The following is a 23,248-nucleotide window of genomic DNA, read 5'->3' as shown; positions in this document are numbered from 1 at the left end:
GAACTTTTGGGGCCTTTCCAGCTGCTGCAGGTGTTGGGTCAGATACATTCCGAATGGGGCATTGTACTCAATCATAGGTCTAATGAGTGATGAGTACAGGGAGACGATGACCTCCCTTGATCTAGATGTGAATCCCTTCATGATCAGGTGGGCAATGTAGAAGGTTTTCCTAACTACTTTAGCAACATGAGTGTCAAGCGAAGGCTACTGTCAACCTGGGTCCCCAGATCCCTGATGACTTCTTCTGTGCTCAGTGGATTGCCACCTATATGGTAGCTAGGGGTAACCTTGTTTTTCCCGAAGGGTATGACTATGCATTTCTTGGCGTTTAACTTTAGGCCATGGCTCTGGCACCAGTTATCCGTTTCTGTGAGGCCCTTCTGAAGGATATCTGTGTCAGATGTGTTTTCGACTATGGTGCCCAGTTTGCAGTCATCTGCAAACTTTGTCAGCCATAACCCTCCTGTGTTTGCTTGTACTTCAGAAAAGTAGATGCTGAACAAGAGTGGACCCAGGACTGAGCCCTGTGGGACACCACTTGTAACAGGCTTTGAGTCTGACATGGCTCCAGCAACTCTGACCCTGTGGGTTCTGTCACTTAGCCAGTTTGCAACCCATCTTGTGATGTATGGGTTTACATTCAAGCTGATGAGTTTTTCGATGATACCTGAGTGGGGTATTGTGTCGAAGGCCTTTGCCAGGTCGAGGTAGTCTGTATGGACTGCCTTTCCCTCATCAATGGCCTTGGTGACTGTTTCGAAAAAGTCAACCAAGTTTAAAAGGCATGATCTGCCTTTGACAAAGCCAAACTGGGTTGGATCCAAAGGCTGCAAGTTCCCTATGTCTTTATTTATGAGTTCCATTATGATCCTCTCCATGGCTTTGCAGATAAGGCTTGTCAAGCTAATGGGACGGTAATTTCCAGGGTCGGTGGAGGCACCGCCCTTGTGAAGTGGGACCACAGTCGCCGTGCGCCGGGTACGTATCCTGAGGTGACGCTAAGATTAAACAGCTGTCCTAACTGCGGGTTTAATTCCTCATTGAGTTCATGGAGCACACAGCTGGGGACACCATCCTGTCCCATGGATGCTGTGTTTTTTGCCTTGGAGAGAGCAGTTCTCACCTGGGCGTTGGAGATGTTTGGGGGGCTACAATCCTCTGGTATAGATATCTCTCCTTTTGGGGGGGAGTGGGGGGAGAAGTTTGCACTGAACCTGTCAGCCAGTATTTTGGCAATGTGTGTAGGTTCAGTAATCTTCACATCATTTTGAACTAATTCTGAGCATATCTGGGAGTTTCCTCCTAGGTTTCTAACATAGCTAAAGAAGGCCTTATGATTGTCTTTTGAGTCCTTGGCGATTTTTCTCTCAAAATTTGCCTTGGATGATTTTATGAGAGCTCTTAGTTTTTTACTTATAATGATCAAAGGTGTCTTACCTTTCAAGGATTTTGCTCTATCTTGTAGTAGCTTCCTCCTTTTGTTGTAGAGCTTGTTTATGGCTGGGGTCCACCAGACTGGATGCTTGCCTTTGGTACAAAGAGTCTTAGTTTTGTTTGGGATTGCCTGATCCATGCAGTCCTGTAGGTGCTGGTAGAAGGCATTTGCAAGTGATTCAGTGGTTTGAGTAATGTTTACCACTGGCTCAGGGGCCTTAAAGGAGACCACACTAGTTTTTAGAAGTGTGAAGTCGGCTTTTGAGAAGTTTTTCACTGTGATCTTTTTTATTTCAGGTGGGGGCGGGATGAGGACCTCCAGCGAGATTAGTTTATGATCTGATCTCACCAGTGAGGGGTATACTTCCGGTGTTGAACATTGTGATCCCATGTTCGTGATGATGAGATCAAGTATGTTTTCTCCTCTTGTGGGGATGGTGACTAGTTGTTCCATGGCATTTGAGTTTATGAACTCCAGGAACCTTTGGGCTAGAGTGTTTGGGCTTGAGTAGTGTTCCCAGTCTATATTAGGGTAGTTGAAGTCACCTAGTATGATGGTGTTTGGAGATACATTTATCCCCTCCAGTGTTTTCAGGAAGGCCATGTGAGGTTCCTGAGTTTGAGAGGGTGGCCTGTAACATGCTACAAATTGCAGAGCAGTCTTGCCTATGGTTAATTGCACCTGGATGGTCTCCGATGCATCGTGCGTTGCAACAACTTTGAGGTGTGGGTGTCCTTTATGAATATGGACACCCCCCCTCCTTTCTTGGTGTTGTCCGGATTTTGGGGCCAGAACGCATGATATGAGGTGAAACCTGATAGTGCTGGGGTGCTCTCAGGAGCCTTGAACCAGGTTTCTGTCACAGCACAGACATCGATGTTCTCCATACTGAGAAGGGCCTCGAGTGCGTGCATCTTGAGATTGAGACTTCTGGCATTGAGCAGCATTACCCTTAGTTTTTTTTACCTTTTTGTGTTCTAGGGTGGTAGGTTTAGAATTTGAGCCTTGCCTAAAAAAGGCACTATGGGGGTGGCAAGAGCCTTTGCCAATATCTGGAAGCCCAGGGGTGACAGGTGCAAGCCATCCCTTGCGAAGCAGCGTGGCTTGTCCAGCATGTCATCCCAGGCAGACAGACATTGGATCCCCTTTGAATGACACCAGAATTTAAGCCAAATATTAAAGCTGATCATCTTATCACTGTATTGTGGCATCATTCTAGGTGAAGGTAGGATACTGCTCAAGGTCAGGGTCATACCTGCCTGGGCTACATAATCAGAGAGCTCCTCAATGTCTCTTTTCATGTAGTCCAAGGAGGTATGTCTCAGGTCGTTGACACCAGCGTGGACAATGACTGAGTCGTACTTGTACCTGCTGTTGAGAGACCTGAGTGCTTGCGTTATGTGGCGGATTCTAGCGCCCGACAGGCAGCTTACTGTGACCTTCTCCTTACTCAGTCTGGTGAGCGGGACGTCAGTGTGTCTGACTATGGAGTCACCAATGACGAGTGTGTCTGGCATTGTGTTTGGCCTTAAGGGCTGTGACTGTTTGACACTCTGACTGTGTGGTCTATGTGTTGCATGTGTTGGGTCCTGAGGTGGTAGTTGTTTGGGTGTCTGCTTTGGTGGCCTCTGCTGTTTTGGTAGATTTTTGATCAGAGCCTCTGAGTATGTCTTTGTGTGATTATGTGTATGATTTGAAGTTGTGATGGTACTATGTGTGACTGGGTATGTAGTGTGTGTGGTTACCTTCTCCTCCTGTCTGGTCTTGCCAGTCCTATGTTGAGAGATCTCAGCCTCCAGTTTGGCTGTATAGTTGCATCTCTCGCATGTGTTTGTGTTTTGTGGGAGAAGGAGAGGATTGTCTGTGTACATGAGGCAATTGTAACATTGCCTCAATATTCCCAGGTTCACCAGTTGAGCAGGAGAGGACACTAGCAACTGATCCCTCGACATACTAGAAGTAATAGATAAAAAAACTTACAAAGGACTCCGGGGGATGTGGGTTCTAGGCTGGTGGGGTACTATCTATAATAAAAGTGCTTTATCAAGGTGCAAGTACTGCAGGAGTAAGTGCTAGGCTTTACAGATAGAGAATAGTCTACTTGGGAATCAAGTAGAGATGAACTTTCTAGTTATAGGTTACGCTGGTTAGATCAGCAGTACAGTTCGAGGAAGGTAGTATTAAGGGAAAATTTGAAGAGTGGAATTTAGGTGGCCCGAACAGTTTAACCGCCGCTGCTCTTGTGTGCAACAGTGGCAACTCCGTGCTAAATCGCGCTAAAGCGCGCTAATGCGTGCTTTATAGCAGGGGGCTGGAAAAAACAGGAAATTACCCAAAATGGCCAACAAATTACTAGTTGCTGTCTCTAACCACTCCTCTGAGGACAAACAGCAGCTCAGTACTCCCCACTCCCACTGGTGAGTAAAGAAACTACCTCTGGCCACACAAGAAAATGGAGGAACACAGGAACCAAATACAAAGCCCAGGGATCAGCAAAATCTGATCACTGGAACAACTAGCTAGGAAAGTTTAGGAAAGGAGAAGTATTTTTTGGGGGGTTTTTTAGTTTTTTTGCAAACAGACAGAAAAAATACAGTAAATGCTTTGTTTTTCGACTAAATTGCTATCAAAGGCTGGTACACTTGAGTGTATTAGCCTGTTTGTTACTTTTAAGCAAACTTTGGAAGGTGACCAGCTGTTGTATCCTGCACAGGATACAGCCCATATAGTCTAAACTATTGCAGTGGTGATCATGCAAACATCTACTGCTATGATAAGTTTACATATACAGCAGTACTATCTTAAAAAGAATGAAATAATAAGTAAGTTATAGTATTTGTGTGTGTGTGTGTGTGTGTGTGTGTGTGTGTGTGTGTGTGTGTGTGTGTGTGTGTGTGTGTGTGTGTGTGTGTGTTTGTGTGTGTGTATGTGTGTGTGTGTATGTGTGCCTGTCTTCTCAGGAATGGATGGCCATATGTTTAAGTTGTCATCACGTGTCTCAATCTTTAATCACCAAACTCTATAATATAGTGATTCTCGCTCAGATCTGAGAAGGGGAATGCTAAACATTTTGGAACAAATCAGAGAAATATTTATGAGTACAAAGTGGGCTTCTCTGTTGTTTATCAAGTTATATCTGAATGAGGGCACATCCAGATGAACCAGATGAACATACCTGATTGTAGCTTTGTCTGGATGAAAAAATATGCAAAAGCATCAGAGACCTCCAAAGCAGACACCCAAACAACCTGCACTTCCCGTCATAAACCAGGCAACACATAAAACACAAAATCAGTGTGCTACATAATCACAGCCCTTAAGGCAAAATAACATGCCTAACACACTAGTAATAGGTGACTCTATAGTAAGGCACAATGACGTCCCACTCACTAGGCTGGACAAGCAGAAGATTACTGTTAGCTGCCTGTCGGGAGCCAGAATCCACCACATAACACAAGCTTTCAGGTCACTCCAGAACAAGTACAAATATGACTCTGTCATTGTTTATGTTGGTGTGAATGACCTGAGACATACCTCCCTGTACTACATGAAAAGAGACATGGAAGAGATCTCTGATCATGTAGCCCAGGCTGGTATGACCCTGACCCTGAGTAACATCCTGCCCTCACCAAGAATGATACCTCAGTGTAAAGAAATAATTATCAATTTCAACAATTGCCTAAGCTTCTGGTGTCATACAAAAGGGATCCAGTGTCTGTCAGCCTGGGATGACATGCTTGACAAGCCACGTTGTTTCGCAAGAGACAGCTTGCACCTGTCACCCCTAGGCTTTCGAATACTGACCAAGGCTCTTGCTGCCCCCACAGTGCCTTTTTTAGGCAAGGCTCAAAAGTCAAACCCACCTTCATAAACAGCACAATTAACAAAAAACTGAGGGTTATGCTACTCAATGCCAAGAGTTTAAATCTCAAAATGCACAAGCTCAAAGCACTCCTCAGTATGGAGAATGTCGACATCTGTGCAGTAACTGAAACCTGGTTCAAGGCTCCAGACAGCACCCCAGCACTACTGGGCTACAACTTATACCAAACGTTTCAGCCACAGAACATGGACCAAAACACAAAAGGGGGGGGTGTATCCATATTCATCAAGGATACCTACACCTCCAGGTTAGTGGTGCAGCATGATACTTCTGAGATCATCCATGTGCAACTAACATCGGGCAAAGCTGCAATGCAAATTGTGGCCTGCTACAGATCACCCTTCACGACCCAGGACCACCACTCCACCTTTCTGGAGACCCTGGAAAACATGAAGGTCCCACCAAACGCCCTAATATTGGGCAATTTCAATTACCCTACCAGTCACTGGGAAAACTACTCAAGTACAAATTCTGCGGCCCAGCGCTACCTGGAATTCATCAACTTAAATGCCCTGGATCAGCTGGTAAACTCCCCTACCAGAGGTGAAAACATATTGAACCTGGTCATCACCAACATGGGCGACAGGTGTTCCACACCGGAGGTCAATCCATCACTGGTTACATCAGACCAAAAACTAATCACTCTGGATGTCCACACCCCACCACCACCCCCAACTAAAGAAACCACAGTAAAAAACTTTTCTAAAGCAAACTTCACCTTACTTAGGACAGAAGTGTTAAGTTTCACAGTCCCCACGCTAAAGGATAATGCTGCCCAAGATGCAGAAACCATTACAAATGCACTCTGTGAGCACTTACAAGGATGCATTGATTATGCCATCCCTAGCAAACCCAAGACTCACTCCTCTAAGAGAAGGAAACCAGTTTGGTGTACCACTGCAATAAACAGGCTATACAATAGAAGGAGGAAACTAGTTCAGAAAAAAGCAAATCCCAAGAAGGAAAGACATCCCTGATCAGTATCAGTAAGAAACTGAGGTCCCTCATGAAATCTTCCAACGTTAACTTCAAAAGAAAAATTGCCAAGGATTCAAAAGATAACCACAAATCCTTCTTTAGCTATGTTAAGTATCTAAGTGGCAACTCGCAGATATGCACTGAACTAGTGCAAAACAGCATAAAATATACTGAACCTACTGATATTGCTAACATCCTGGCAGATAGATTCAGTGCAAACTTTACCCCCCTCTCACATTGAAAAGGGCCCACAACAATACCGGAAAAGTGTAGTGTCCCAAAAATCACAGACGCACAGGTGAAAACAGCCCTTTCAAAAGCCAAAAACACAGTGTCAATGGGACCAGATGGTGTCCCAGGCTGCTTATTGCACAAACTACAGAATGAACTAACCCCCCCACCTAAACACACTGTTCAACCTCAGCCTCTCCACAGGCTATGTGCCCAGAGAATGGCGCACAGCAATGGTTATTCCTCTCCTCAAAGGAGGGGCCACAACTGACCCTGGTAACTATCACCCCATAAGCCTGACTAGCCTGGTCTCCAAGGCTATGGAGTGCATCATCATGGAACTCATTAACAAAGACATTGAGAACCTCCAAACACTTGACCCGACCCATTTTGGCTTTCTTAAGGGCAGATCATGCCTACTAAACTTGGTTGACTTCTTCGAGACAGTCACCAATGTCATAGACAAGGGAAAGGTGGTTCAAACAGCCTACCTTGACCTCGCCAAGGCTTTCAACACCATTCCCCACTCTGTATTACAGAAAAACTCTCCACCCTGAACATAAACCCCTATGTCACAAGATGGGTTGCCAACTGGCTTACAGACAGAACTCACACGGTAAGAATAGCAGGCTCCATGTCCAACTCTAAACCAGTCACTCCTACTGTTCGGCATATACTTCTCAGAAGTACAGACAAACACAGGAGGACTATGCCTAACCAAGTTCGCCGATGACTGCAAACTAGGAGCCATAATTGACTCTCCGGCTGACACGGACATCCTCCAAAAGGGCCTTACTGAGATGGACACCTGGTGTCAAAGTCATGGCCTCAAGCTAATTTGTTTGGGAAAAACAAAACACCCATGAATTACCATAGTCATCCCGTTTGGGAAAAAGAAAACAACCATGAATTACCACATAGGTGGCAGCCCCCTTAATACAGAAGCGGTAATAAGAGATCTGGGGACCCAGGTTGTTAGTAATCTCACCTTTGACAATCAGATTGCCAAAGTAGTTAGGAAATCCTTCTATGTGGCCCATCTAATTACTAAAGGGTTTGCATCTAAAAATACAGAGGTTATAGTGCCCCTCTACTCGTCACTCATTAGACCCATAATAGAGTACAATGCCCCATTTGGGATGTACCTCACAAGACACTTCCAACAGCTAGAAAGACCACAAAAGTACCTCACCAAGAGGATTACTGGTCTCAAACATATGTCCTAGCAGCCCGACTGAAAAAACTCCGGCTGTACTCAGTGGCATATCGCTTACTCAGAGGTGATCTCTGCCTGACTTACAAAGCCATGTCCAACTCAGAATTGATGGACATGCTCCACCTAAAGAAATCCAAGTCACTGTGAGCCACACGCTCCAGTGAGCTAAACCTCACCACAACAATAAATAGAACATGCTGGAGGGATAGATTCCTGTCACAGAGACTCCCCATGATTTGGAACAAAGTTCCATATTACATCAGGCAGAGCCCCTCACTAACACTCTTCAAGAGAAACCTTGACGAGTGGATGTGTATCAGAAAATACACCCCTGGGATTACTTCATTGGCTCTGCTTGACAGATGATCAGTTAATTAATCAATGGGTTGGCAAAAGCCGACACACTCTGGCTAGGCTTATAAATGCCCTCAGGCACATAGCCTAGTACCTACCTATGAACCTATGAACCTATATCTATCTACATCTATCTCTCTCTCTCTCTCTATATATATATATATATATATATATATATATATATATATATATTTTTTTTTTTTTTTTTTTGCTCACAGTCTTATAGTAAATAAGAACACAGACAGTCAACTGTGGTGAAAAAGTAAAAGTTGAAGCCAGGGTGAATTGTTGATGGCAATACAATAAAACACCACCGGCATTTATTTCCTATAAAAAAGAGCACTTCTTGAGTTATAACTCTTAACAGTGGTTGCTCATCCACTGGCAGAACTGATTTCAAGCATAATCCTTAGAGCTTGTCTCAAGGTTGTCCTTATGGTGAAGTGATTAGTGGTTAGCATTGCTGTGTCACAGCACCTGCTTCTCCAGTCTGGCTGCTCTCTGGGATACTTCCTGTATGGTGTCTGCATGTCTTCCTGGGCTTCAGCTTCCTACCACATCCCAAAGCTGCGTCATTATTCAGCTGGGGATCAGGAGGTGTGTGAGGTATACCTTTGTGTATATGAAGGCATGATCCTGTGTGAGACTGAGGTAAATTTTTATCCTTCTCAACTACCTTGCACCAACTGAATGCCAGCATATGTTCCTGCTCCCCTCATGACCATGGAGTAAGGTGAAGAGGTATTAGAAAAAGAATGAATAAATCTTGCTTAGTAGGACTGGAAAATCCCTTCTTCCTGTTGTCCACATGAATTTTGAGAGTATTGTGAGTGAGACAGATTGTAATCCGTTAGTTAAGAAGCATGTTAAATTTTAATAAATTATCTGACCCCTTTACTCAAATGATAAATGAGTATTTATTTAGCTTAGGGCATTTCTAAAGAATTATAAACTATACAACAGGTATATGTTTCCAACTTAATACAGGGAGTCAGAGTCATTGCAGTGGATCCAATAACAGTGTCTTGATTCTGAATATTTGGACTCAGAAGACAGATTCTGTGTATCCATCTCTATGTGATACTTCAGATGACTGACAAAAAATGTTTTAGCAAAATGTCACCAAGCTCTCCACCACAGTCTCCATGCAAGGTATGACTAAATGAATGATAAAAGCACTTGGGGAGGTAAGGAATATTTCACTCACCTTAATAAATATACAGTGGGGGCTTCCATAGTCAATAGCAGTGAAGGATCTGATAGGGTTTTATAAAGGAGAGTATCAAATATGCAAACTAAAGTATTTCCGTACAGATGTAATGGAAAGAAGTGGAAGAGTATATCTGAGAAAAGGAAATGCAGGAAACTTGTGAACAACATTGCGGGGTACCAACTTTGGAATTTAGAAGTGACTTGGTTGGTTACTCACATTAGAGGATTTTTAAAGAGAGCAAGTTATTACAATACAATAATGTCATCCAAGGAAATGTGTGGCACAGTGTCAGAAACACTACTAACACAAATTAGAAAGTAAGGACTAAGATGATGGTAATGACATCTATCACTTCCTTGGTAATAAAACATATAAACAGTTATGCAACAGTGGCTACAGAAATGCAGCCTCCTTCCTTACAACTTACAGTTGTCCATAAGTAAGACATTTTCAGAATCTGAAGCCCCCCCCCCCCCCAGAAAATTATCACTTATACCATTTGCAAGGCATTCATTCACAAGTTATTCTCTATCCCAATGTGCACATTTGTGCACATCTGTGTGAATGAGAGGGTGGGGGGTATACATGTATGTGTGTGGGTGGAAGGGTGGGGGTATACATGTCTGTGTGTGGGTGAGATGGTGGGGGTATACATGTCTGTGTGTGGGTGGGAGGGAGCGATATGCATGTTTGTGTGTGAGTGGGAGGGTGGGAGGTATATATGTCTGTGTGTGTGGGTGGAAGGGTGGGTGTATACATGTATGTGTGTGGATGGGAGAGTAGGGGGACTCTACATGCATGTGTGTGTGATTATCTTTCTGAAGTTTTCTGATCTACAGAAAATATAAAAACCTAAAATTCAACAGCTGTATGTTATTTGCCTTAGGGCAAAATTATAAGCCTTTGTGTATGTATTTGTGTGTGTGTGTGTGTGTGTGTGTGTGTGTGTGTGTGTGTGTGTGTGTGTGTGTGTGTGTGTGTGTGTGTGTTAACACTGAGGGGTTTGAAAATCAAGCTGTACTGTTAAGACACATTCAGCTTTGGTCATGACGCACATATACTAGGATAATGCATGCATTAGGTTAAGCACCAATTTAGTTGGACAGCCCTTTGATAGCCATTATACCTTTACAGAACTGACTCTAACAGAGTATTAGAAAGCTATAAACAAAAGACTAGTATCAAGCACTGACCAAATTGTCAGGCCCAGTACCAGAAGTAACCATATTTTCACTGCAATAAAGGTAAGTGGTTGTTGTCCTCTGAGACTGTTTTCATCAAATACAGAAGTATTTACACTCTAGTAGGGATATTAAGTTTTGTTTATTTTATTTTGTTTTATCTTTTTTTCCATTCCTTTTACTTCATTTAGGCATCATTTGATTTCCTTCCTATATTAATCCTCTTACTATATTTCCAGTTTAGCTCTTTGCTAGAAGCTCAGATCTAAAAGGTCCATAATGGCAATGATAGAGAAATCCTCTGAGATTTACAGCTCATGTTCAACCCAGAAACTACTGTGTTTTTTCCAGTATCAACATTAAATAAAGAGGTTAACATTTTATTTTGTCTGAATATGTTTTGTCAATACTTGTATTCTTTAGCGCATAAACATAAAAAGTTAGTGAATATAGACCCTGTAGTCTGTTGAGTCTTTCGAGGCTGCTAGTGTTAAAAGTTGGCTGTAATGCAGAGCATTTCTTAAAATATAAAAATGCGATCTAGTATTAGTATTACTATTACTATAATAACTACTACTACTGCCATGACGACTGCAACTACCACAACTACTGCTCTACTACTACTGCTGCTACTGTTACTACTACTACTATCACTACTGCTACTACTACCATCACTACTGATACTACTATTGCTGCTACTACTGGTATTTCTACTGCTACTACTTCTGCTTCTCCTACTGCTACTATCACTGTTCCCATTACTACTATCACAACTGCTACTGCTATTACATCCACTACTGGTATCACTATTGCTACTACTACTACTGCTTCTATCACTACTGCTACTATTACTGCTCCTACTACTACTATCACAACTGCTGTTACTACTACAGCTATTACTGCTATCACTACAACTACTACTGCTATCACCACTATTACTATTACTACTGCTATCACCACTGTTACTATTACTACTGCTACTAGTGCTGTTACTGCTACTAGTACTATTGCTACTACTATGACTACTACTACTGCTACTACTGCCATTATTACTTTTTTTACTATCACTACTATTGCTATCACTACTGCTAATGCTGCTACTACTAATAATAATAGCACTAATACTACTAATAATTGTAGTACTAACAATAATTGTATTCTGCTATAATAATCAAGGATATAAACTGCTCGTAGGCTTACAGAGCAGAAACTTTAATAAAACAACAAAAAAAAAACCAAAGGTAAGCGCTTTCACAACTCACAGGTCACTTCTTCAGACAATTGTACTTGCTAAAAACATTCATTTAAATAGTAGCTTACCATCACAGCTTAAAATCATTAACCAATTAAATAAGCTAATAGTTTAATAAAATACTGAAAAAGAGAGGGATAAATCTCAGAAACTTTTGTAAAAGACATCTTAAAAACAAATGGAATGTTAAAAACAAAAAAATGATTATAAAGTAGTATTTATACAATGCCTCCCCTAAAATGTGCACGCTGATTGGCCAGCCCAACCAGCGTGCCCGTTGTAAATCCCTCAATATGCTAACGGAAAAAGGTCCGGTCGCCCGGACTTTTTCCGTTAGTATAAAACACTGTCTCGCTATGTTAAAAGAGTTTAACATAGCGAAACAGGTTTAAAAAAAGCAACGGAGATCTCAGTTGCTTTTTTTAAAGCTGTCTCGCTATGTTAAACTCCTTTAACATAGCGACACAATGTGTAAAAAGCAACGGAGATCTTGCAATCTCCATTGCTTTTTTTTTAAAGCTGTCTCACCATATTAAATGGGTTTAACATAGCGAGACAGCTTTAAAATAAGCAACAGAGATATCCGTTGCTTATTTTAAAGCTGTCTCGCTATGTTAAACCCATTTAACATAGCAAGACAGTAAAAAAAGCAACGGAGATCTTGCGTTCTCCGTTGCTTTTGCCCACAGTTCTGATGTACTGTGCAGGCACGCAGTACATCAGAAATGCCACAGAATACCAGACAGCTGCGGAAGGGCAGTAAAGAGGCATTATACAATGCCATTATTTAAGAAAAGTAATTATTTCTTTTCTTAAATAATGTCATTGTATAATAGCAATAACCCACTTCTGGGTGTGGGTAATGCTGGATTTACCCATGGTTGGCCCACGCCAACCATGGGTAAATCCAGCATTACCCACACCCAGGCGTGGGTTATTGCTATAATAACTAATGTTTAAGAGGGCGTGCTTTCAAAAAGGGTTTTAGAGAAAACATATTCTTCAACCCAGGATGTTTTTTCTGCATTTAACAAGAATTTCCACTTTTGCTCAGCAGCCTCTGTTTGATTCTCTATATCACCCCCTCTATTGGAACAAATGAGAACTTGTCAAATTAAAAACTTAAAACTATGTGTTGAGTCAGTATTCATAACATGTACTGCCAATGCATTTGTTTCCTTCTTATGTCTAATGTCTCTATTATGTTCTAAAACTGTCTTTGAAGGTTCTGTTTGTTTTTCCAACATAATAAGCATGACATTTTTGGCAGAAGGCAAAATAAACAACATTCTCAGTTCTGCAATCTGCATAGTGATGTAAAGAGGTTTTAAGTTTGGGAGGGTGGCCTAATGGTTAAGGTGTTTAGGTTCATAGGTTCATAGGTTTATACTAGGCTATCTGCCCTAAGGCATTTATAAGCCTAGCCCAAATTTTTGTGGCTTACGCCACCCCTTATATGAAAAAATACTGTGCCCATTAGTTTGTTGTGCCTCTGTCCAGCAGTGACACAGTTTGCCTTACAAACCCAAGGTACAGGGTTTGAGTCTCACAAGGGATAATTGGCTAGGCTTAAAATGGCTCACAAGGGCAGTTAGCCTAGTAATAATCTATGAACCTATCAACCTAAGTGGCATGAAGGATGTATATACAGTGATTGACTATAAATGAACTTACAAGCAGAACAATTTCTGCATAGGAAAGTGTCTATCCTCATGGACTTAGGTGCATGTAGATGCACTGATTTATGGCACAGATGTTGTTTTAATGATTTATTATTTTTAAAAGAAAATGAGGGTGTTTCACCAAACTTTTTAATAAAACCTGGAATGTCACGTAAAATATTCCAATTTTTCTTGATAATATTGCAATAGTTATCAATACCATTAGAATATTGCAAAACAACTCTAAAGCTTTTTGAAGTGTTTCCAGATGATATAGATGGAAGCAATTCATCATTAGAAAAAATAAGAAATGGTTTGCACCTAGTGGATCTCTGTGTCCATGCTTCCTTAATAAACAGGTCCACTTCTGATTCAGAATAACATCGTTCTAAAAATTCTGATATTAGTAATGTAAGGGCATTGCTAGCTTCCATATCATTATTATGCAACCTTAAAGTTCTATAAATTTGACCTTTAACCAAATTTTTAGTAACATGTTTAGGATGCATGCTCCTTTTGTGTAGAAGAGTATTAACCTTCTGTAAGTCAGATTTATCAAGAGAGACATCTAAGAATTCTATATGATTGTATGAGTGTTGATACGTGAACTTGAGGAAACTGGTAGCGTTATGTAAAAAAGTGACAAAACGATCTAGTTCAATAGTGCTACCTTTCCACAACATAAAAACATCATCAACAAAGCATACATACCAGAGGATGTTATCAAAAAACTCATTAGCAGGTGTGAAAATGGTTGTGTGCTCCCAATGTGCTAGAAAAAGATTGGCATAGCTATTGGCACAGGCTGTGGCCATAGCCACACCAGTCTTCTGAAGGAAAATATAATTTTCAAAAACAAAAACATTATTTTTGAGAACTATTTCTAACAGAGCACAAAGTAGTGTGACTTTATTACTAGAAAAACACTTACTGGTTGTGAGAAAATCTCTAATTATCTCTATACCCATATCATTGAGAATACAAGTAAAAAGTGACTCAACGTCTAATGTAACAAAAATAAATTCACAGTCAATAGTTGAGAGTCGATTACACAGTCTCTCTAAGAAAGACTTAGTATCTTTCAAGATAGTGTGACAGGTATCTAGGACTGGATGTAAATCATTTAACAGCAACAGCTTTACCAATGTTTTTTTACTAGGAAAGCCCACTACCCATGAAAAGTCAATCGAGGAGCAGTACAAGAAAGTGAAGCTCACAACGGCCTGTGAGTATAGACAGAAATCAACCAATGGTAAAAAGAAGATGCCAGTAGATACAAGTGCCATTTTTAACATTTCATCATTGGAACTTACTACTGAGTAATTAACATTACTGAACAATGGCTTATCTTTTATTCCCTCTAAGAGAACAGACCATGCGGAGATGCTTAAAGACCTGAGACTTTTAGGGAGAAACTTAACGCTCAAAACTATTTTTACTGGAGATAGAAATAGTAATATTCATCCTTATAAAAAACCTAGTACTTTCAGCCCTAATTTTGATGCAGTAGTTCAATCTTTTATAAATGTGTGTGAATATGAATTTAGACAGCTTTTTAGGGCAGGACCCCATTGTAATTTATATAATATGTCTAGTGATGACATCACAGCTTTGAATGAACTTAAAGATCTACAGTCAATTGTTATTAAACCTGCTGACAAAGCTGTGAAAATAGTGATTTTAGAGAAAGTTCTTTACATTAATCAAATGCTGTTGCTGTTAAATGATTCAAGTACTTATCAACATATAATGAGATTTACTGCAAATGCCGTTATGGAAAACGTCTCTTTCCTAGTTTTCGATTTGTTGATGACCAAGCTTATAAATGAAGAATTATTTGAATTCTTTAACGTAGCTCATCCTCTCATACCATCTATATATGGCCTGCCAAAAATACACAAAAATAAAACAATCCCACCTATGAGACCCATTGCGGCCGACACAGGCTGGTGCACGGAACCACTTTCCATCTTTTTAGAGAATGATTGACATCCAGTCCTAGATACCTGTCACACTATCTTGAAAGATACTAAGTCTTTCTTAGAGAGACTGAAACGATTTTTTGCAGGAGAAGCCAAGAGAACCTTGAAAATCCACACCACCACCAAGTAATAAACTTGAACTGCAGAAATGTAATAAAACTGCAAGTGGGAAAAAGCAGGACTTCGTTAAAATGTAGATTTTAAGCTCACTGCATTGCAATCACTTCTATCATTTACAAAAGAAAGGCCCAAATCCAGGCTATAATCTATCTCACTGCTAAACAGTGTTACAGATAACCACTGTTTTTACCTATGGAACAGAAGAACTTCTGGTTGCAAACTGGGAAACACATGAATGAGTTATCAACCGTACTTTCTCCTCAGAAACAGATCACTGAAGTCACCTTAGTTATTTACCCCCCCTACACACACGCGCACACACACACACACACACACACACACACACACACACACACACACACACACACACACACACACACACACACACACACACACACACACACACACACACACACACACACACACACAGAGAGAGTTTCAGGTTTCAGCTTACTTCTCTGCGATAAATCCATTCTGTTCAGCCACCAGTCAGGCGAGCTTCATAAGTAAAATAAATCCTTCTATTTCACCCGAGGCAGCTTCCGAGTAAATAAAACTAAATCCTTCCGTTTCACCCAGGCGAGCTTCTAAATAAAATACCCTCCCCATTCCAGAACCTTTCCTCCGTTTCACCCAGGCGAGCTTCTAAATAAAATACTGTCCAGTCCTGAGCTGTTCCCACTCACAAAGTATATGAAACCAGCTGGAATCCAGAAATATGTGTGCCGCAAGCTCAATTCCAACAGGCTGGTAGCATTGATGAGCTGACATCATCGTGCACGTGATGACGTCAGCTAAAGCGCGAAAAATAAAAAAACAAACAGAAAAAAATTAAAAAATAAATGAAAAAAAAATCGGAAATGAAGGGGTGCCACTCGGGAATTGTGGCACCCCATTATTTGGACCCTAAAACTCAGTAAAAAACGATAATTCAGGACAGTTGGGAGGTATGGGTGCAAACCATTTCTTAATTTTTCTAATGATGAATTGCTTCCATCTACATCATCTGGAAACACTTCAAAAAACTTTAGAGTTGTTTTGCAATATTCTAATGATATTGATAACTATTGCAATATTATCAAGAAAATTTGGAATATTTTATGTGATATTCCAGGTTTTATTGAAAAGTTTAGTGAAACGCCCTCATTTTCTTTTAAAAATAATAAATCATTAAAACAACATCTGTGCCATAAATCAGCACATCCACATGCACCTAAGTCCACGAGGATAGGCACTTTCGCATGCAGAAATTGTTCTGCTTGTAAGTTCATTTATAGTCAAGCACTGTATATACATCCTTCATGTCACTTTAAAATCTCTTTACATCACTATGCAGATTGCAGAATTGAGAATGTTGTTTATTTTACCTTCTGCCAAAAATGTCATGCTTATTATGTTGGAAAAGCAGAACCTTCAAAGACATAGTTTTAGAACATAACAGAGACATTAGACATACTAACCATGAGTCAAACTAGTGATAGAAGCATCAGTACTTTTCTCTAATGCACACAAATAATCAAAATGTAGACTTTTTTTCTGATTCTCCTTACTTCATAGCAACAAACAGAAACAAAGTGTGCATTTTTCTAAAATAAATAATCAAGCAGAAGAAGTGTCCTTACTTTGTGAAGTCACAGATCAGAGCTGTTAAAGTAAAAAAAAAGTTAAACCAACATTATAAAATGGACAAGGGAAGTTGACTGATGAGATTCAGTAACAAAACACTTTGATACAAAGGCACTAATGAATAAACATAATAAGCAATAAATATATGTACTGATGACAGGTCAGAGTGCTTAATGAATGATAGTTGACTTTATGCCCCACTTAAATAGAACACTTAGACACTCACTGAAATACCATCACAATGCAATAAATGCTAAAGTAATAATAAAGAAAGGAATTCACAAACTACTCCCCCCAAGCCATCTTGAATGAATAGGTAGTCCAAATGATCCACAACCATTCCAGTGGATCATGGCATACATTCACCAGCTTTACTGCAAAACTTCTTCCTCAAGATCAGACTGAAAGCAGATGTAACAGTCTGCAGTTGATGTTTCTTCCTGCATTATCTGTCCTTCTTTTCAACTCTGCCTCCTTACAGCCAGATGAGAAGAGACATGGACACCATGTCACCACTACTCTCCCCACCTCCATACAGCCACATGAAGACAGACATGGATGCATTATCACCAGTACACGCCCACCTCCTTACACATAAAATGATGCCAATAATTACAGTTATAGACTTATTTTACTTCAGAAAATGAATGCTAACTTACATTCTCTTATTCTGTCAAATTCTGACATTAATTTATTAATTTTGTAAACAGTGTCCCTGATCAGTTCTGGATTTATTCTTGATTTTTAAGCCAAGACGTTGAGAGCTGTACTGAAATTTCTAAACATGGAGTAACAGACCTTTAAATGATAATGAGTTAGCTAGTGTGATTAATATGTTAAATAATAAATGATTATACCACAGACCATGCAGAGGCTATTTCTACTTGTCCTAACATGATATGATGTTATACCCCCGTGTTTAAAATTTTAGAAGTATTAATCTTAGTGGAATTTCTCCTTGCCCCCTCTCCCCACCCAGCGTAACCTTGTTATATTGAAACTTGAGTCATTATTGGAAGAATTTGCATCCATAAATTTGATGTATTCCTCTGTTCAAGTGGATTAGCAGAAGTCATCATCATCATCATCATCATCATCATCATCATCTTCTTTTGGCTGTTCCCATTAGGGGTCACCACAGTAGATCATCTGTTTCCATTTCTTCCTGTCCTCTGCATTATGCTCTTTCACACCAACCACCTGCATGTCCTCTCTCACCATATCCATAAACCTCATCTTAGGCCTTCCTCTTTTCCTCTTACCTGGCAGCTCCATCCTTAGCATCCTTTTCCCAATATACCCAGCATCCCTCCTCAGCACATGTCAAAACCAACGCAATCTCGCCTCTCTTGCTTTGTTTCCAAACTGCCTAACCTGAGCTGACCCTCTAATATACTGATTCCTAATCCTGTCCATCCTAGTCACACCCAGTGCAAATCTTAACATCTTTAACTCTGCCACAGCCAGCTCTGACTCCTGCCTTTTCGACAATGCTACCGTCTCTAGCCCATATAACATAGCTGGTCTCACTACCCTCTTGTAGACCTTCCCTTTCACTCTTATTGGTACCCGTCTGTCACAAATCACTCCTGACACTCTTCTACACCCATTCCACCCTGCCTGTACTCTCTTCTTCACCTCTCTTCCACACTCACCATTACTCTGAACTGTTGATCCCAAGTACTTAAACTCATCCACCTTTACCAACTCTACTCCCTGCATCCTCACCATTCCTCTACCCTCCCTCTCATTTACACACATATATTCTGTTTTAGCCCTGCTGGCCTTCATTCCTCTCCTCTCTAAAGCATATCTCCACCTTTCCAGGGTCTCCTCAATCAGGTCCCTACTCTCACTACATATCACAATGTCATCTGCAAACATCATAGTCCACGAGGCCTCCTGTTTAATCTCATCTGTCAACCTGTCCATCACCACTGCAAATAAGAAAGGGCTCAGAGCTGATCCTAGATGTAATCCCACCTCCACCTTAAATGTATCTGTCACTCCCACCGCAGTCCTCACCAATGTCACACTACCCTTGTACATAGCCTGTACCACTCTTACATACTTCTCTGCCACTCCCGACTTCCTCATACAATACCACAACTCCTCTCTAGGCACCCTGTCATATGCTTTCTCTAAGTCCACAAAGACATAATGCAACTCCTTCTGACCTTCTCTGTATTTCTCCAACAACACTCTCAGAGCACATATTGCATCTGTAGTGCTCTTTCCTGGCATGAAACCATACTGCTGATCACTAATCATCACCTCCCTTCTTAACCTAGCTTCTACTACTCTTTCCCATAACTTCAAGCTGTGACTGATCAGTTTTATCCCGCTGTAATTACTGCATCTCTGTACATCACCCTTATTCTTAAAGATAGGTACCAAAACATTTTTTCTCCACTCCTCAGGCATCCGCTTACTTTCCAAAATTTCACTAAACAATCTGGTTAAAAATTCCACTGCCATTTCTCCTAAGCACCTCCATGCTTCCACTGGTATGTCATCTGGGCCAACAGCCTTTCCATTCTTCATCCTCTTCATAGCTGTCCTTACTTCCTCCTTGCTAATCTGCTTCACTTCCTGATTCACTATCCCCACACCATCCAACCTTCCCTCTCTCTCATTCTCTTCATTCATCAGCCCTTCAAAGTACTCTTTCCATCTACTCAACACACTCTCCTCACTTCTGGGTATGTTTCCCTCACTGTCCTTTATCACCCTTACCTGCTGCACATCTTTCCCAGCTCTGTCTCTCTGTCTAGCCAATTGGTACAGGTCATTTTCTCCCTCTTTAGTGTACAATGTCTCATACTCTATATGCCTTATCCTTAGCCATCGCCACCTCTCTCTTTGTCATGCGCGTCATCTCCTTATACTCATGTCTACTTTCTTCATCTCTTTGACAATCCCACTTCTTCACCAGCCTCTTCCTCTGTATACTCTCCGGAACTTCCTCATTCCACCACCATGTCTCCTTGCCCTCCTTCCTCTGTCCAGATGTCACACCAAGCACCTTCCTAGCAGTCTCCCTTTCTAGCTCTGCTGTAGTTACCCAGCTATTCGGTAACTCTTCATTGCCTCCCTTTGCCTGTCTTAACTCTTCACTCTTTTTTAACTTCCATCATTTAATCCTTGGCACTGCTTTTACACTCCTCCTCTGCTTCTTGATCACCAACATCATCCTGCAGACTACCATTCTATGCTGCTTAACTACACTTTCCCCAGTCACCACTTTACAGTCTCCAATCTCCTTCAGACTGGGCCTCCTACATAGGATATAATCCACCTGTGTGCATCTTCCTCCACTCTTGTATGTCACCCTATGCTTGTCCCTCTTCTTAAAATACGTATTCACCACAGTCATGTCCATCCTTTTCGCAAAATCCACAATCATCTGACCTTCTGCATTCCTCTCCTTAACACCATACCTACCCATCACTTCCTCATCCCCTCTGTTCACTTCACCAACATGCCCATTGAAGTCCACTCCAATCACTAGTCTCTCACCCTTGGGTACACTCACCACCACTTCATCCAACTCACTCCAAAATTTTTCTTTCTCATCCATTACACACCCAACTTGTGGAGCATATGCACTAACAATATTCATCATTACACCATCAATTTCAAGCTTCATAAACATCACTCTATCAGACACTCTCTTCACCTCCAAAACACTCTTGGCATACTGTTCCGTTAGGATAACCCCTACCCCATTTCTTCTGCCATCCACACCATGATAGAACAATTTTAACCCACCTCCTATACACTTGGCCTTACTTCCCTTCCATCTGATCTCTTGTACGCACAATATATCAACCTTCCTTCTCTCCATCATATATGAGAAGATTCAGTGTGCTGGAATCATGTATTTTTCTGGTTAACAGGCCATAAGTATAGTTAACTTTAACTTTTTTTTTTTTTTACTTTTCTTGATGCAAAAGAAGACCAAACAGTAGCACAAAGAGAAAAAAATCATTCTTGTCAAGCAAAAAATGATATGCCATTTAGGAGAACTTTTTTACAAGATATAAAGATATTCCTCAGACCATGGATACGTATGTTACTGAGCTGAAGAACACAGCCAGAGAATGTGAATTTAGTGAGCTGTATTATCCATTAATAAGATACACCTATTGTAAGCCTTAGCTAAAAATATGATCAAACCATCAGTAATTGGGCTTGGCAAAAGTAGTTTGCATTTTTGTGAAGTGCAGTGGAAAACTGCATCTGTTGTGCATTTGTGGAAAACAAAATCAAAATACTTTACTGTGGCAATTATTTTTATCACATCTAAGATCTAAGATGCTCAAAAACAATAACTACTGGGTGGCAAGTAGTTATAATCACTTTATTGATTTTGAGCTTCTTAGGTTTCTAATTGTCATAAAACATAATATAATTTATTTTACTTTGTTCCAAACAGATAGTAGCCACATTAAAATATTTTAACTTGTTTAAAACAAATACACATTAGTCCTATGAACCCAGAATAATGACAGTTTAACTTGAGCACATAACAACAGAGTTAGTTTCATCTGCACAGCCATAGTACCCGGCATTATAGCTCTCAAAAGTCTAGCTGTGATAAAATACTGCTAATAATTTTCACATCTATCTCAGGATATTTCTGTTTCTGTTCACTTTTTATTACATCCTCCACACTATCCATAATCACTATTAAAAAGGATGGAATCTTGATTTAGACATAGTATACTATTACCTACCACTTGCCCATAATACCTAGTTGCTGGCCAGGATAAAATAAATTAACCTGATGTAATCCAGACTATGCTGAGTGAGCTGGACTATAACCACAGCATATAGTCTCTCATGGTGTCAACTGTGATGGACTCCCTCAACTACTTTTTTATTTCTGCCATGGTCATCATATCTTCTCTACTCATTACAATTTATGGGCTTTCCTGGAAGGTCTGTGATATCACAGATCATGGATGAGATAGAGCAGTGAGTCTATGAACTGAGTGGACAGGAATGTAACACTCTGCCTATGAATAAAAGCACCATATGGCAGTGTTTCTTTACTTAAAAATAAAGAAATAAATATATGAATTAATGACTGATGACCTTTGCTGAATGGCACACTAGGTGGCTGCCTTGTCAGTCTATGCCTAGGTCTAGCCATGTTGAGCATTTTATCTCTCAGGGATACATTTCAAAGATATGGATCATAGTACTACCATTCAGCATATAAAGAAATCACATTTTTAACAGTAACACACAGAAGCACACAGAGGAACGCTATGTGTTGCAGTGCTAAACAATGTCTTGATTGCTGTGTTCACTGAAGTGTAAAACAGCACTGTAGTGAACACTTTTTTTTATTTAGGTATGATTTGTCTACTTTATTAAATACTTGCACTCTGGTACACTATGCTCTGCTGTCAGATTCTACTATGGATTGCTGAGCTTCACAGCTGCAAGTACTGGCAACTCTGAGAAATGATGGCTAAAATACATAAACAGCAAAATATATGAAAATGATGTATTCAATCATGAAACTGTGTTTCTTGTGTGAAAACATTCCTTATAGTATTGGTATCATTATTTCTCTGTTACCTTCTAACTAGCCTTACACTCCTATAAAAAGGGAATAGTCAAATACTTCATCGACTGAAACAGGACTATTGCCTCTTCTTGTTTCAGTGGAACTTAGGAATTTTTGGTAGTGAGTAAAACTCTAATATATTACTAAAGAAATGCATTGGTTAAAATGCAGAACGTTTCTAAGAACTAAGCCATCATAGGAATAGAGAAAGGAGATTTTCCAACAGGGATGACTACAAGTAGGAGTATAAAAAATAGGCAAGAGGGGTTGGAATTTACTAGAGACATCTGGCAAAGGAACTAAGGAACTGGGAACAAATAACTAGAAAGGGAGCATTAACAGAGTGACATGAGGCTAACCAGAAGTTTGGACTGCAGGTCCGATACAGAACCAACCTTCCCTATCAGGGATGAGAGTATAGGCAAAGAGAAAAGGGAGATGGGAATGCTAAGGGAAAGATCTACTCTGGTAGAATATTTAGTCAATTCTGCAACAGATGAGAGTGTTAAAATAGGGGTAATTATTAGGGCATATA

Source organism: Protopterus annectens, chromosome 17.part0 (genome assembly GCF_019279795.1).
Source record: "Protopterus annectens isolate FY-2018-M chromosome 17.part0, PAN1.0, whole genome shotgun sequence".
Classification (NCBI taxonomy): Eukaryota; Metazoa; Chordata; order Ceratodontiformes; family Protopteridae; genus Protopterus; species Protopterus annectens.
Note: the sequence above shows the minus strand (reverse complement) of the source record.